Genomic DNA, 17300 nt, shown 5'->3' on the forward strand with positions numbered 1-17300 from the left:
GGACAGGAAGGCATTGGGAGTAGGCCCAGTTTCTCAATAGGCTTCATGGTTCCTGTCTGTGTGTGCCATTGTTGAGAAAGTACTACGCAGCACTCTCATGCCACTCTGACAACCTCCACCTGATCACCAGTGGTGGGGGGGGGTAGGAGGGGCGGTGCATGATCCATGAATGCACTCTCTGGGCCTCATTACACGGTAGGCGGTAAACCATGGTGCTATTAGCACCATGGTAGCCGCCGGTACCATACCGGTACCACCATGGAGGAAAGGAAAATTACCACCCCATTCCAAGGTTGGCGGGGCGGTAATTCTCCCTTTCTCCATGGCCCTTCCTCATTCCCATTTTTGCCCCATAGGGCATAATGGGAATGGGGAAGGAGCTAATTACGGTACCGCAATTAGCACCAAGGTCCCTTTGCGGGTCCCAACTTTAACGGCTGGTCTACACCAGCCGTTAAGGTCGGGTCCCGCAAAGGGACCTCGTAGTAAGGCGGTAAGGGTTAACGGTCACCGGTACCCTTACCGGTGACCGTTAACCCTTACCGCCTTCCATGTAATGAGGCTCTCTGTCTCCTAATTTCCCGCGAAAACCTGTCCAAAACAGCTCCAAAACCTATCTAGCTTATTTTTTTATTTAATGGTGTTTTATAATGCATGTTTTAGCCACTTGCACTCTCTGCGTCCTGGTTCCTGCTGTATTTTGCCCGGGAGTCGGAGGACCTTAGTTACAGGAGGCAGCGCGAAGCCTAGAGGACTTGAATCCGGAGCAGAGCTGCAGGTAAGAAAATACAAAAAAATGTATTTGTTTTTGCGTGTATGCAAAGGTTTGTGTTTGTAAGTGGGTGCATCAATGAGGGACTGTATATTGTTCGGGGTGTGCATGTGTATGCGAGAGCATATGAATGCTCTATGGGTACACAGCACGAGTGAATGAAGAATGAATGCTGTATGAATGTTATTGCGTGTGTGTGAATGAAAAATTAATGATGCTGTTTGAATGCTGATGTGTGTGTGTGTCAGGCCCTGATTGGAGGATGTGGGGGGGGGGCAGTAGCTCTTACTGTGGCATGGCATTTTATACTGGGTCTAAAGGGTGAAAGCAGCACATTGAGTGTTCCTATGCAGCACTGGCCCACATTGGTAGGTCCAGTCTGGCCATTTATTTACTGTGATATGTCATGTTTTGCTGGGTATCAAGGATGAAGGCTGCATAATGAGAGTGACTATGTGGTACTGTCCCACATTGGTAGGTACTGGACCTGTTTGTTTACTGTGGCAAGACATTTCTTTTTTACTGGGCATCAAGTGGGAAGGCAGAAAAATGAGCCTTCCTACATGGAAGTGGCCCATATTGGTGTGTCCACTCTGGACATATTCCTTTACTGTGGCATGGCATTTTGTACTGGTAAAGCCATCAGGTTCTTACATGGTATACTGGTATACATTGTTGCAGACTCTAGTGACATGAATGCGCACAGCCAGCATGACAATATTTTGTATACTACTATATATTGTGGGCAAAGGCAACATGAAAAGGAAATGCAAAATGCCCCTGTGCAATGTTGGTAACACACACATTGTGCTGAAGATGCATAATTCTGAGCCAGTATTCTTACATTTTGTCCCCCTGCATTCCTGAAACTGCCCTTTGGTTGGTGTGGGTTTCCTCTCTAGGCTCAGTCACTGCACATATTCAGGGAAAGTATTTAGAGCTATGTGCATACAAAATGAACCAGCCACCATATACTGTTGAATATTTATTGAGTGAGCAAGACAAACAACGAAGCATCAGGTTAAAGGATGCCAACGGCCTTCAGATGTGTGAGCCCGAATGTGTCTTGAGGGTTCCACTAACAGGGACACAAGGAGATAGATGTTGAAGCAGTTTCCATGTCCTTTCTTCAGCTCCATGTCCTTTTCCGGTCTACCAAGTATTTCAAGGTATTCCCAGTGTAGAGGGAATCACAAATATACTGTTCCTGTGATTCAGTTATAGATGGAGCATTTTTGGGAAGAATTGGTGTGCACGGGTTTAAACAATGACATGTATCAATTATGAGATGTGAAATATTGGTTTTATATTTTGGTTGAGTCTCTAGGCCGTTTCTGATATTTCCTTACTGATGATAAAAAAAAAGCAGTGATGTGTGAATGTTTGGGTAGATGGAGGATGAGTCGGGCTGCTGCATTTTGTATGGCTTGCAGCTGGACAAGGGCGTTGTTGGGGTGCCCAGTAAGAAGAGTGTTTTCATAGTCCAGCTTCGAGAGAACCAGTGCTTGGACCGCAGTGCAGAATTCGTCAGGAGGAAGGGTATGTCTGATTGTGCATAGGAGGTGTAGTTTAAGATTGCATGATGTGGTGACAGCGGCTATGTGGTGTGTGATGGAAAGGTTAGGGGTTGATGGTTGTTAAGATGGATTTCTGAACTCTGCCCTGGTGGGCAGAGGTTCACGAGGCCAGCCTAGTTTCTTGGAACATGGTAAACTTCTGGACAAGCCAGACCAATCACGGTAGCTTGGCAGCGGTCAAGACTAGGTCTCAGGAGCGGTGAGGGTGACTGAAAGACCTCAATGAGCACACAGAGTAAAGGACACTTACAAATCACTCCTAGTCAGGTGTAGTTATAAAAAATACAAATACATTTATTTCAAGGCCTATGAAACTTCAATACACAATAATACTCACAGTAATTCTAATCAATCAATATACTCCTATCAAAATACATATATACAAGACCAAGGGGCCTAAAGGGTTAAATGCACGAAATGGGTCCACAACCTAAATAGGGAAGTAAGCAGGTAGTGCAGAGAGTCTTTAGGCAATTCGACATCAATCACAGCCCTAAGTGAGAGGCAGTCCAGTTCCTAATATGAGAGGAGCCTATTGCTCAAAAGTACTTGCAATGCTGGCGCACGCAGTAGTGCAGATGGGCGAAACGGGGTCTCTTCAGGGGTCTGTAGCAGCTCAGGAAGGTGGGTGAGGCGATGAAGAATAAGTTCCCACTATTCGTGGAGGGCCTCCCCTTGAGGGCAGTACAGGTTCCAGGAGTTGGGAATAGTTTGCTAGTTCGCACTAGCAGTGGAAAGGAGAAGGGCTCTCAGGGGCCACTCATGCGTAAAAATGGATGGATGCGCTAGGGGCCATCGATAAGGCTTATTATTACTTACCGCCCCTAGGCGCACTCCGGACCAAACTTCGCCAGTCGAGTCCACTTCGGTTGCAGGTTCAAATACGGCAATTTCTGCGACTCTGCGTCTTTCAGTGACAAAGCTACAGCATTTATTCCCAAACGGGACAGTGGCGATTTCTCCGCTCCTGGTGGATGAATCTGGCCAGTTCACCGTAGCAGGCTTCAGAGGCAAGAGGGGCACCGCAGCAGCACACCTGCAAAGTTCGTCACCACGGCTGGGCGGCACAGTAACTGCGTGTACTCTGGTCCTAGCTCTCTCTCTTTACTCCAGACCTGGGAATGCCAAGTGTACTAAATTCGGCGTGAGAGGGCCGGTAACACAGATCATACGGGATACCAAGTTTTGAGGGCCTCCTCGAATTGGCGGCAGAGACAGAGCAAAGGTCTTGCGCAAGCTGGTCAGCCCACTGGTTGGCCCTGGGACACTTTTGAGAAGGCTTACTTGCAGGGTTTGATGAAGGTGCAGAGAATAGTTAGGGAGAATAGAAATGGGTCGAAGCGTCTTCGCAGACCTTCTAGATCGATCAGATACAGAGGGGTCCAGCGGGACGACAGCGGGCTCAGGGTGCCAAACCTTCCAGTGGGTCACCAGCGGTTCCTCGACTCGGCTTCTTGGTTTCAGGATACTTGGATCTTATCCTTCGTTCAGTGAGAACTCCAGAGATCGACATGGTATGGCTGTTTGGGGCCTTCTCTTATCCAGAATATCCTTTGCACCAAAAACAAAGAGGATCCAATGGAAGATCTGCTCACATACAGCACACCATACGTGGAACAATCACGGACCACAGGGGTCCCAGGCATTCACAGCACACCAGACTCTCTGGCACACAGGATGTGTATTGGAACTAGACAGTCCAGCCCACATCCTGGGGGTGCGCACACAAGGCATGCAGAAGCCCGCGAAAGCTTGGTGTTTCGCGGGAGAATGCATGCCCAAATAAGTACTGACCTGGGTCGACTCGACGAGGGGAAGGTGAAGGAGCAAGATGACCAAAGAACAGGACAAAGAACCTCGTGGCATGGCCATTTTGGAGCCAGGCCACCTATTAGTGCCAAACGCGGTTAACGCATTTTGCATGGCAGGGACGGGTTAAAAATGCATGAAAAGATAAGCTGCCACCGGCCCTGACCAAGGCACATCTGCATTTCTCCTGAAAAAAATCCTTTGAGAGTAACCAGGGCCTTTGGAAATGACTAAGAGACCCAAGTGCACTGTACTGGAAGGTACTTTGTGCACTTGCAACATATTGCAGAAAAGTTGCAACACTGACAAGGACTAAGGGAAACAAAGTCTCCCAGTACTGACTGTCTTTAATGGCATGTCAGTTTCCCCATAACAAAGTGAGCGAAAAGCCCAGTGGAGTGCAGCAGAAGGTTGGGCTCCACTGGTAAAGTCAGTCTATGGTGTTTCAAACTAAGCAAAATGTTGGGGGGTCCACAACTGGAGGGAAAATTACACATGAAATTGAGTTTTTCTTCTTGGAAAGTACCACACCTCTAGCTATGGTACAAGCAATAAGCATCTGCTTTCACATAGTTGGTCTTGGAGGGATCAGGATGTTGGATTATGATCGCAATGTAAAAATGCTTGTTTCACTGTGGAAAAGGCCTTTTATGCATCCTAGGTCCAACCAAAGGGTTTGCCTATTCAGACATACTACATGATAGGGGCCACTAAATATGAGAAGCAGGGATTAAAACATAAGGGCCCTCATTACGACCCTGGCGGATTTTTTCCGCCATCGACGGACTTTTCGGCCATGGCGTAAAGTCCATTTACGCCATGGCGGATGGCGGACTTACCGCCCCATTCCGAGGTTGGCGGGGCGGTAAGTCCCCATTGACCCATTTACCCTTCCCCATTCCCATTTCGGCCCCATAGGGCTCAATGGGAGTGAGGAAGGCGTTAATTACGCCACCGTACATTACGGTGGCGTAATTAACACCAAGGTCCCATAGCGCCATGGATTTTTACGCCCGCAAAAAGCGGGCGGAAAAGTGACCATGGCGCTTTGGGAACTCGTAGTTGGCGGTAAGGGGTCGGCGCAGCTAACGCTGGCGTAAACCCCTTACCGCCAGGGTCGTAATGAGGGCCAAGGTAACCCAGGAACTCCACTGTGGTAACATGGAATTGGCATTTGAATAATTTTACGTACAACTGATGTACCCAAAATTGATGTAGAACTTTCTGTAATGTATAACATGGGATTCCTTGTTCACTGATTATACATGTATCTTGTGCAAATATATAACCGTTAACAAACCTCTGAAAGTAGTCCACAGCTTTGTACAAGCTGAAGAGCATGACCAAATGTGTATATAATTCCAGTAGAGTTTTGAATGCCGTTTTCCATCCATCTCCATCTAGGGTATGGAGGAGTTCTTAAGAACATTGGCAATCGTTTGCTGTAAATCATGGTATTGGATACCTTATCAAGCAAGAGTGATATCAGCAGATAAAGCTTCAGAATAGTTTTTTCACTGTCTCCAAAATCCATGCAAAACCATATTTCTGCCATCTTTTTTCTATGACGAACAAAGATACTGCTGCCAGTAATTTACACTGACCAATTGTCCTCTTTTGCAGGCTCTCCTGAATATATTTTTCGCTCCTTACTTTCCCAAAGAGGGGATATCTCTTATCAGGGGAGAGAAAGATTCCCGGCTGCAAATCAATGTGGCAGTCACATTCCAGATGAGGTGGTAAACATTTTGCTTCCTTTTCGTTGAATATATCCTGGAAAGTTTGGGATTCTGGAAGGATACTCAGATCGTTGAGTGATTGCGGCCCAGTTGGGTTAGGAACTGGACTCATCAGCAAGCCTTGTACCTCGCAATAGTTTTTTACACAAACATAATAACCTGCAAAGATCTGGCCTGCCAGACAATGTGGGGATTATGCCAAGTCAACCAGGGTATCTGGTTGTGAATGATCTGGTTGAAAATGATCTTGAATTGTGGTGCTGCGATTACATTGAATGCCACAACTTCCCTGTGTTGGAAACCGCTACTCATTAAGGTAAGGGCAATTTGACGCCCCATTAGTCTTGGGTTCCCCTATACTCAGCCTTGAGAGAGAGGTGCACTTTCTCCTCATACCACCTCTGTGGTCGTTCAAGAGTGTGTGGCAATTGCCTCTCCCAGGCCACCTCGTAGCATGGACAATGTGTGTATGTACTGGCTACAACTGAAGTTTGAGGTGGAAAATATCCAACACACACAGTACCGGGATACTCTTGAGTGCTTGCAAACAGACAGCACTGGAGCCAAGGATGTTCTGCTGAATAATTATAAAGTAAAATAGTGCACCATCAGTTTGAAGGTTGTTGGGAGCCTTTAGAATGAGGTGATAAAATGTCCAAGAGGACCTGATTTGCTGCTGAAGTTTGTAGAAGAGCAAACCCTTGATTATCTGCCCAGAACAGGATATCGGTGATGCCCGAATACAGCCTGAGGCTTTCAGCCAAGGGGAGATGTAGAGAATGGAATCATCGAAGAAACAATACTTCTAACTGGGATGATTGTACGAGTCCACATTTAAAATGCTGCTCCCCAAACACATGCACAGTTGTTTTTGCAGGATGCTAAGTGTTTGAACTGGTGCCATGTTGCCGCTGGTAATCACATGTCAAATGAGATGGAAACCTGTATCCATCATGCTAAGAGCAATATGTCAGTCCCCATTCCCGCTAATCTGAGGATCCCCTTATACTCAGCATCGATTCAGAGGTCACATTCTCCTGCCACCCCCTGTGGTTGGTCACTTTGCACGTATATGTAGCTCTAAAAGTGGGGGTGATATGTTGCCACCTAAGTCTCAGCCGCAGCAGTCAAAATAATTATTTTTGGCCGTGATAGTTTAGCCTCTTTGAGGGGTGGCAGCATATCATAGGGTTAAATAACCTATAGCCAGATCAGGCAATCCTGTCAGCAGATCTACATGAAGCCAGACTTCCACCAGGACACCGAGAAAGTTGCTGAATCACAACCCTGCTGGTAAATGTACCAGTGTTTCTGCTTTCCCAGCCCTCATTTGTGCTGCATATTTCTGCTTTTCCCCAGAATTCTTCCCAGTGCCATTCTCAGGTGTCCTTCTTCCCAATCTGTTCTCCCCCAATTCCCTGTCCTCCAGTTTGTGGCTTAACAACCATCACAAGTGCATCCTCCTTATCATTCCCCCTACTGTTCCACCTTCCATCCTTTGGATCTCCCACTTGGATACTCTGCCTTGCTTATCCTCATGGTTCCTCAGTCTGCTCAACATCAGGGGCATTCTCTCCAAGTGTTTCCCCCCCCTTGGGTTTTGCCCTACCTGGTGCTTCAGCCTTAACCTGTTATTAACCAGGGGGAAGAATACTGGCTCGAGGCCAAAGACCTTAACCCTCCATTCCAAGGTCCCAAAGGCAAGGATAGGTGAGGCCAGCCGATTAAAATAGTGGAGTCGACCATGAAACAGCATGACACCACCTGCTGTCTGATTCAAACACTTTCAGGTTCAGACTGCATGTCGGGTTGATTTCAACGATGAGCAATCTGTGGGAATAATCATTGTATACACAATACAAAGATCCCTAGAATATGATTTACCCACTAGCCATGGACAGTAATAATTCCCTATTGGTGAGTTTAAAATGGCGTGTTATGTTTATGTAGAGAACTGGCATTCCTGCCCGGGGACAAGTGATTTCTGTGCCTGGCTAGTTGTATGCACCTTCAAATGTTTCACCCCGAACGTATTTAGGTGTTTTTCATAGCGCTACATTTAATCCTTTCATGGATATTTATAGAAATACCCAGGCGTCTTGGCTGACTAATGAAAGAAGCAGACATAAAGTCAAATTATACATATTATTGGAACATGTATAGGAACTAATAACATAGTAATTATAACATATTATTATAGTAAAAATTACTTTTTGATTTAGGATAATGGAGCACAGGACCGACACAGCCTAAAACACTTAAGAATTTGTGGCAGAAGAAAACGAAGGGCTCGATTCATGGAATTATTTGCATGGAAATTCAGGGATTTGCATGCCAATCTGCCTGCAAATCCCTGTTCGTCAATTTATAGAACTGACTGCGCAGGACTTGCGTGGATTTCGTGCAGGCCCGGCACATCTCTGCGAGTCGAAGAGCACCTTGTGCGAGACTCCACGCAGAGTGTGGGCCAAGTCTACACATCGACCAAAACAGGGGGCAGAACATCCACAATGAGGGCGAACAGGCCAAAATGTTGGCGTGTTGAGGGATGGTACATGGCCAAGCAATCGCACACCCATAGCGGCGTAAATATAAACGTATTTATGGATTTCTACCCAGAACGTCGGGTCATCAAAAAGTGCACGCAAATCCCAGAACCCATATGTCACATGATAGCAGGCATAACGTCAACGCGCAGAGTAGCAAATGCCTATAAAGCACGCAATACATGCCAAATAAACATCTTCAGCCATGATGAATCCAGCAGTAGTCGGAGCTACCAGAACAGAAAGCACTGGCACTACATCAATGTGCACATAGTGGGTGATGCCAAGGGAATCATCATGGAAGTCTATGTTGATTTCAAGGGCAGCACACATGACACCTACATCTTCTGCATGTCTGCATGTCACCACTGCACTGGGCCCTGGTATCTGGAAATCATGGGAATGCATGGCTCTTTGGTGAGTATGAATGCTCATGCACATGCATGCACATCACACACTGAACAATAGACCCTGCAAACCACGTTCACATTTACAGGGGACTGTGCCTACACGCTGACTACCTTCATAATGACAACCATCAGGATCCCAACAACACTTGGGGCATAGAGAAGCGCACATTCAGAGTGTTAAAGTCACAATTCCCCTCCCTTGACCACTCTGGTGGGGCGTTGCAAGAATCATTGTGGCTGCATGTGTCCTGCACAATGTTGCCACATGACACACTGTACTAGTGGACATGCAGGTGGGACACCGGCCACATCTACATGCACCACCCTTGGGCACGTGGAGAGGCTGCACACACACAGCTGGTGCTTCACATAAATACTAGCCCCTGTGGAGTACACACAGTGAAGCCACCTCCCAGTTGCCATTCAATGATGAATTGGGGCCTAACCTCGGTGCCCCTAACAACACCCTGAGAATGTGCAAATGTGAGTGCAAAATTGTGTGTGTCCATTAGACATAAAACAACATGCACAAGCAGAGGTGCCAGAAAAGACTTCTAAGTGGGAATATACCACTACTACTTTGCAAAGTGCGTAGGGAAATCATTCTGGAGTCTCCATAACTGTACAAATGGCAAAACTATATGAGCAAGCTAAAATATGATGCAACAGAAAAATGCATGAACTAGGCAACAATCAAATCTTAGCACCTAGCCATTCATGGACACCAAAATCAACAATCCCACCAATTCCTAGAAGCAAACCAAAATCAGAATCAAGACCTGTGGGACCATGTGCACTACAGGCACAAACATATCCATGTTGCAGTGAGAGTGGAACCGGGGGTGCAAGGTTCCACATGTGACATACATACTAGGAATAGGGATACTTTATTTATTTAATTGTTTTTTTATAACACGCCTAATACCGTATCTGAGTTTGCATTCTAAGCGCAGATCTGGGATTCGAACCTCTGTTGCTCTGCGTGGTTTTGCTTCCAAACCAAGCCCAGCACATTGCACCTGTGCTATCCTACATTGCACCACATATCAAAACAACAGGATGAGACTCAATGTGTAAGTGAGCAAAAGTGTTTGACACACCTCAAGGGCCACATTCACAGGAGTGTCAAATAATGGTACAATCACACATGAAAACAGCCTGTGACTCATGCCCCTAATCTGCATGGCAGTAAACAGACGAACAACACAGGCATAGCAACTTTACACAACAGTGTCTATGTAGTACACCCAAAAGCACACAGTAGGAAGACATAATACAGATTTCATGCTAACTCATGCGAGAATAACCCTTGACCCACAATGCGTGTTACACAACAATAAACATGTTCAGTGACCAAACCCTTCCCTGGCAACCACTTTGCTCACAATACACAGTCACATCAAAACAGTCATGTTGAAACTTAAAAAAAACAGTGCACTTCAAAACAAATGCACATCTTACCTCATCCCATGTGAGCCTGCATCATCTGGACCGTGCAGTCCACCAACCCACCCCCCCCCCCTTGTCGGCATGGAAACCACCAAACAATCATGCTATCTCCTGTGCATGCATAGAGATGCTACTACCTCCCCAATTCCTGAATCCATCATTCCATGTCAAAGTCATCTGTAGAGAAATACAAATCAATGTGAGTGCTGGCAACACATCCATGCAGCCAAACATACATCAGCACGTGCCCCCCTGAGTGGCATGCAACAAATGCATACAATAATTCACCAGCTACCCATCACTGTGTGTCCTGGCACACATGTAGCTTCATCAACCCACCTCATGCCAATGCAACATGAACAACCCACACAGTGACACCTTACACACCCACAACCCCTACACTCTGGCCCCCGCACTCCCCCCGAGTGCCATGCAGTGAATTACTATGTTACACTTACCCATCATCATGTTGATGGTGCCTTCCCAACACATGCATCTGGCCACAGTCAGCATGACACTGAGAGGACCCCCAAAAAGAAAACACAGAGAGGATGGAACTCCATCCAGGGCACCTCTGTAGTATTCTCAATGGCATGATAAGCCATCAGCTCATCACTATGGCAGTCGGACAATGCAGTAAACACGGGCAGGGTAGCAGATGATGCTAAACCCAAGAAGAAGTTAACCAAAAATCTCGCCAATTGCACAGAAGGCAGGATCTTGCAGAAGTCAGCACTTCACAGAGGCAGCTTTGAGACTGGAAGACAGGTCACCGAGGCAACTGGCATGAAACACACAAGCAGACATGTGAAAGCAATGAGAAACGGAGGCCAAGGACAAATACACACAGAAGGCAGCATGCAACAGGAAAATGCAAGGGAAAGCAGACTTCACTGGTAATGGACTGAATTGGGTCAAATGTGCATTGAACTGAAGGTAGCATTGATATGCACCCATTAGCTGTCAACAGGCCTCATACTATGTGACAGTGCACCCTGCATGGTACATGGTCTTGGCACAGCCCACACACAAGGGGAAGAAGTACCAAGATTGGACTGACTCTGTGGGTAGGAATTACTTTACAAAATTCATTGCATGGGATGCCATGTGGCAGTCAAGACATGTGTAAAGTGCAAGGAAACACTGACCACCACCACCTTAAACATGTGTCACAGCACACAAACAGCCAGGGCAGCCACACTCATGACAACTCACCAACTAAAGTCCTACAGTTATAGCCACCCCCAACTCGAATCCTGCAACCAGTGCCACAATGATTATATGGAATAAACAGCATGCATAGACAAACCAGCCTAACAACACCATGTGTCACCTGTACCCATGAAACTGGATCTGTTCACCATAAAACAAGAAAAAGAAAAGCAACATGACACAGTGCAGGACTCCATGCCACAAAACACACCACAAGTCATGTCCTGAGTGCCCTTCACTTACCTGCACATGGTACCTACCTGGCTTGCATCCACTGCATCCCATCTGCAAATACATTTACAAATCGCAAAGACATGTATTTCAACAACTTCAAGATATTGGCCATCCATGACAACTCATGTAGGGAACACGAAAATTGCCATGCACCACCCAGTGTACAAGGATCGCAGAGTGCAAGAGGGAGACAGGACACAGAGTGACGATTGATGAGCAGTGGAGTGGAGCGGGAGAGAGTGAGAGAGAGGGACAGGAAACAACATTGCAAGGAGGAGACTGTCTAGAGTGGTGATGAGGACGGACCTTTTCTGACATCAATGTGGGTGGGGGCATACACAATCCGCACTAGGGATTAAGGTGAAGTCATGAACACCTCTTGAAGTAGCATCCTGGTTGGAGAGGATGGAAGGAACAGAGATGGACAAGAACTACATGTAGTGGTCCATGAAGGATAAAAGTGGGTCACAGTGAAGGGCAGATTGGCAAAGATTGGGCACATGTGAAAGGTCAATCATCAGCTCTACATCATATAAAACACTGGCAACACCCACCATGGCATGCAAATCACAAAAAGACCCATGCACGCCAACCCCCTGCAAAGAAGGCACTCCAACCATATACCCAGACCCTACACCAACCAACATATTCCCTGTACTACAACACTGCAAATGGACTTCCGGACAACATGCAGCTCTTCCCTCACCCCCAACACACCACACACCCTGATTGAGACTGTCCCAGCAAGTGGTAGTTTCAAATGTGGCAGCTTGTAGGAACTGTGGATCTTCGCAATGGTCTAAGCATTATTTTTTGTTTCCTGCTGCATGTAATTTGGGTTCCAGTAGGACAGAGCTCCTGCAATCCCAGGGTTTAGGAATGTATAGGTTGGGGTTGTAACCCAGTTTTACTGTGGCGCTGGATGTGGTGTTTACCAGTTGGTATTTTCATACCCTGTACTTGGTTTCTAATGATAAGTGATACATTTGTGTGCTTGAGATTGGTCGAGTTTAATATTGTGTAAGCTCAGTTACAATTATTTACACATTGTGCCATGTTTTGGCAGACATCTCTGAGAGCAGTTGGATATATGACATATGCTGTTTGCTTTTAGTAGAGTGCCGACTCGTGTTTCAACCATGGGTCTTTCTCAAGGTGTGGAGTGCTGGGCCTGTAGGGTCCTGTGTCGGTATGGCCGATATGCTTCTGTATGGGTGTAGCTGGTTAGCTTCAGTGCCCGGCTGGCAGTGGGTCATGGTCTGCTAGTTTCACAGCGATCGTCTGAATAGGATTCCAGGGTGCACCTGCATCTCACACAGAGAGAACAGATGAAGACAAGCTGTGTGGAGTGGGCGATCTCACACATGCATGGGACCACAAAATGTGCACGCAATGTACACTCACTGACAGTGGCAGATGACATGAAGAAGGTATCAAAACAATAAAACCATGTAAGACACCCTGGTACAGGTAACCAACTGAATCAAACACAGTACAAAAAGTAACCTCATTGGGTAACACAGAAGCAGTCAGTCATGGAAAAACATGCACTCATCTTCCCAGTCCGGCATGCATCAAGTGTGAGAAACATGTCCTGTGGAGTCAATGCACACAAAAGGGCAAAATTGAGTCACGATAAGCTACGTCATGAAACACTGCAGAGGGGGATGAGGATACAGGACAATCAATGTGTGTGGTACGTGTCGAACAGTGGCATGGCTGGGCACGTCATCGAGAAGGGAGAGGATTGGGAAGTGGCAAACGTCAAAGAGTAGTGGGCACAGGGAGTACACCGGCATGGTAGGAAACATGTGGACAGGGGGAGTCGCGGGAAGGAGACATCATCTCGGTCAGCGAGGCAAGTGTTTGAGTACAAAAATACAGAGCGCAGATGCACAGTGAATGCATGCCATCAATCAGTATGTACATTCAGACTGAAACATTGCCAATAAGTAAAGTGTGTATAGTGATGTACAATCCCTCCTAATTATGGGGTCACTCATCTAAGTGTATCCACCAAAACAATGCACATGAATAGAAGTTTAATAGCTCAGACACACACACGTGTATAGACACACCTCTGCACAGACATTCACTGTGCCACAAGGCTATGGCCATGGACAACAAATAAAATAAAAATCTCCATCATGGACAAGAGGTTTGGGGGAGGAGTCCACCCCAGAGAGGGGGAGGGGTAGGGTGCATGTCAAATTCCACATGAGCAGACCAAACATTAAACAAAAAGAAAATCCTCTCCATGCGCTCATGGACCTCACGGCAACGGTGGACTAGGAGGATGGTATGTGCTGGCACCCCCATCCTGCGTTTGATCTGCAGGAGGGGGTGGTGCAGTGCCAAGGCCTGGACACGGTTGACTGCACCAGCACAGTGAGGTTGGTGAGGTCGCCATGCATGTCCTCATGGTTGACTGAAGAGTCTGTATGCATGCTCACCCATGATGCATTGAGTTGCTCAGAATGTGTCTGCCTGAAGGCATCCAGCTCCTCATGGAACAATGTCCTAGTGGCTGTAAATTCTTCACACCGCAGGGCTTCACTGTGTACCTGAAGATCAGCCCGTCTGCCCTTGATGTTGGCCTCCATGCACAGTCTATGGGAGCGGCATGAGGACCGCATGACCTGCAGCTGTTGCTCTACCCAGGCTGCTGGCAGGGTTATGGACTTGAACATCTTATCCATCCCCTCAGATATCTTGTCCAACACATTAGCATGTCAGACAGAGGGCAGCATGCAACATCTGTTGCTCCCACTCTGTCTCCCAAGGCTGCACACGTCAACCACGTGTGCAGGGCCCACAGCACCCTGATGCAAGGGACCATGCCCGTTGTTTTGGTGCCCCTGTCGTTGGCCGCAGGTCTGAAACCCTCCCTTGAACATCAGCCCCAGGACCTGAAGCCAAATCATGGGAGGTTGGCCTTGCAGCCGCAACCACCGCAGACTGGAGGACAACCACTGACTGGCCTTGTGAAGCCAGCTGCCCTGCCATAGACTCACAGGCCCCATCTGATCCACCCTTTGGCCCACTCACCTTTTCCCTCTTTGAGGTATACACATCAGGTTCAGCATCAAAGCCAGCTGAGTCAGAAGAGTCCAAAGAGTCTACAGCATGACTGAGAAGGGTATGGAGCACTAGTGGTTTCTCACGGCCTACCACACCACGTCCCCCACCGGTGGTCTGACGCACCATTATCTTTTCCTCCTCCTCCTCCTCTGCATCTGGTGCATCCTCACCTGCACATGTACAGAGAAAGACATATTGAGCCATGTTCAAAGAGACAACAATACACATATGCTTCAAATTGCACTCTAACAACAAATGGCAGGACACGCACCCATCAGACATTGTGCATTCACACACTATGTTCAGTAGGGAAAAGCTGCATGGCATTTGCTGACAAGTGACCCTCCCACCCATCATGTGCATGCCAGCAGTGAACAGATTGACATTCAACAGTGGTGTAAATGCACAATGAGGGGCCATTCAACTGTCAAGTCGCCAGACATACCAGGGGAAAAGTAATGCATGTGTGACATTTGCATGTTCAATGACGTCACATGGCTACAGCCAGAAATCCATATCCACAGACAACACCACGGTCATCACACGACACACTAATCAGGTCTGGGACAGGGAACTGGATACAATGAGCACCTGCAGGAAGGTCTGGAAAGGGAAAAAGCCTATGAGTAGGTACAGCCGAAAGTGTGCCTTCTAGTCAAGGTCTGTGAAGTACGGAGAGTGGATTGGTTGATGTAAACAAGGTGCAATTAGCCACAAGAGGGTGAGGGGACTGGCCCCATGGAGTGGGCCCAAAGTGTGGGGGAGGGGGTAAGAGGGAGCAGGTGTCACAATGAGTATGCTCTCTGTGTCACTGGAATTGAGTCACTGTGGACAGTTATGCAACCTCACCCTGGGAACACTACAAGGTGTGTAAATAGACAGCTCAGATATGAATTCTGACAAGGAAACCCCTAGGATCAGGTGACAAATGGAACATGCAACTCTGCATGAAATGGCGTGAAAGTTAAACTATGTCCGCATGCACCTGTCTAGCAGTGCAGAGTGGCACACAACAAGAATGTAGCACACAACAGTACATGTATGTGTCACATGGTGCACATGTACCAGGGGAGTAGCCTGTGGGGGATGTGTCCTTTCACAGAGACAGGTGCCACAAATGGCAGCCACCTGGGGTACTCACAGTATAATGTCCATTTAACATGAGTCTGTACACCACACGGCATGCTTTACTCAGGGCAGCCATACAAATGCAGTCAAATGTGCCAACACACAAATGATGTGGGTGATGCATGACTGGAAAAAAAACAGGAGGCGCAATGACCGCCACTCACCTGATGTGTCCTCATAATTCTCCAGGCCTCCTACACCTTGCACCTGCTCAAAGAGGATGAAGTGGTGCGTGGCCTCCTCATGCAGTGTCAGCTGCTCCTCCTCTGCTGGACCTCCTCATTTTGCCAGTGCAGAACACAAGTTGACACTCAGCTTGTGCTTTGTGCGACGGGTGAAATCATTCCACCGCTTCACAATCTGTTCAGCAATGAGCATCTCCACCCCAAGGAGTTTATGTGGTCAGTGACATGCTGCAAATGAACCATGCATTGTGTGTGTGTATGTGTGCTCCCCGCATACCAGCACATGTCACAATGGTGATCAGTCACGTTGTCAGTGAGGATCTGGAGCTCCTCATCAGTGAAGTTCTTCTTCCTCTGCGGGTCAGTGTCCTGTGTCGTGTCTTGGGATTGAGCCTGTTCCTGCTGTGCAGGGCGTCCCTTCCTGCCACGAGTGACATAGCGTGTTCGGGCTGCCCCTGCCTGGTTGGAACCATGTTGGCATCCAGGTGCCGGGCCACCTATGGACTGAGGCCTGCCATGTCCTCCTGGTGCTAGGGCAGATGTCTCAACACCATGTCGCCGACCCCCCCGGGGCTTGGGCAGGTGTCTTCACACCACATCCCTGACCACCTAGGGCAGGGCAGATGTTTCATCACCACTTCCCCCACCCCAACTGTCCCCTTTCCCTCTTGGGGCCTTTCCCCTCATGTCACAGGTGTAAAGGATGAATGGAAGGTACACCAAGTTATTGTCCTGGACAAAAAATTCGTAAGGGAACAGTCTACGTGATGTGCGACACAGATGTGCGGTGCAGCAAGGCTCAGATGCACCCCAAAAGGACAATAATCCCAGTACACGTTATGCAATTGCACCCGGGAAACAACAATTGAGTATGTGATACCTCAACAGCTTCAAAAAAATTGAAAGGTGGTATGCGACACGCAGTGGCACCCCAAACACAACAATTGCGTACGTGATACCGGAAAGCTTCTGTTAAGTCAAAAAAGTGATGCACAGAGGCACCCAGACACACAAAGACTGCGTAGATGACACGCTTTATGCCTCAGAAAGTTACAAAAAGATGCACGTATGCACAGAGGCACCCCTCCCCAAAGAAAATGGGTACGCAGTACCTGAAGGCAAGGATTACGTAGCACTCCAAAAAAGTTCTCAGAAACC

The sequence above is a fragment of the Ambystoma mexicanum genome, chromosome 11 (assembly GCF_040938575.1).
Source record: "Ambystoma mexicanum isolate Mex_15411 chromosome 11, UKY_AmexF1_1, whole genome shotgun sequence".
NCBI classification, from domain to species: Eukaryota; Metazoa; Chordata; class Amphibia; order Caudata; family Ambystomatidae; genus Ambystoma; species Ambystoma mexicanum.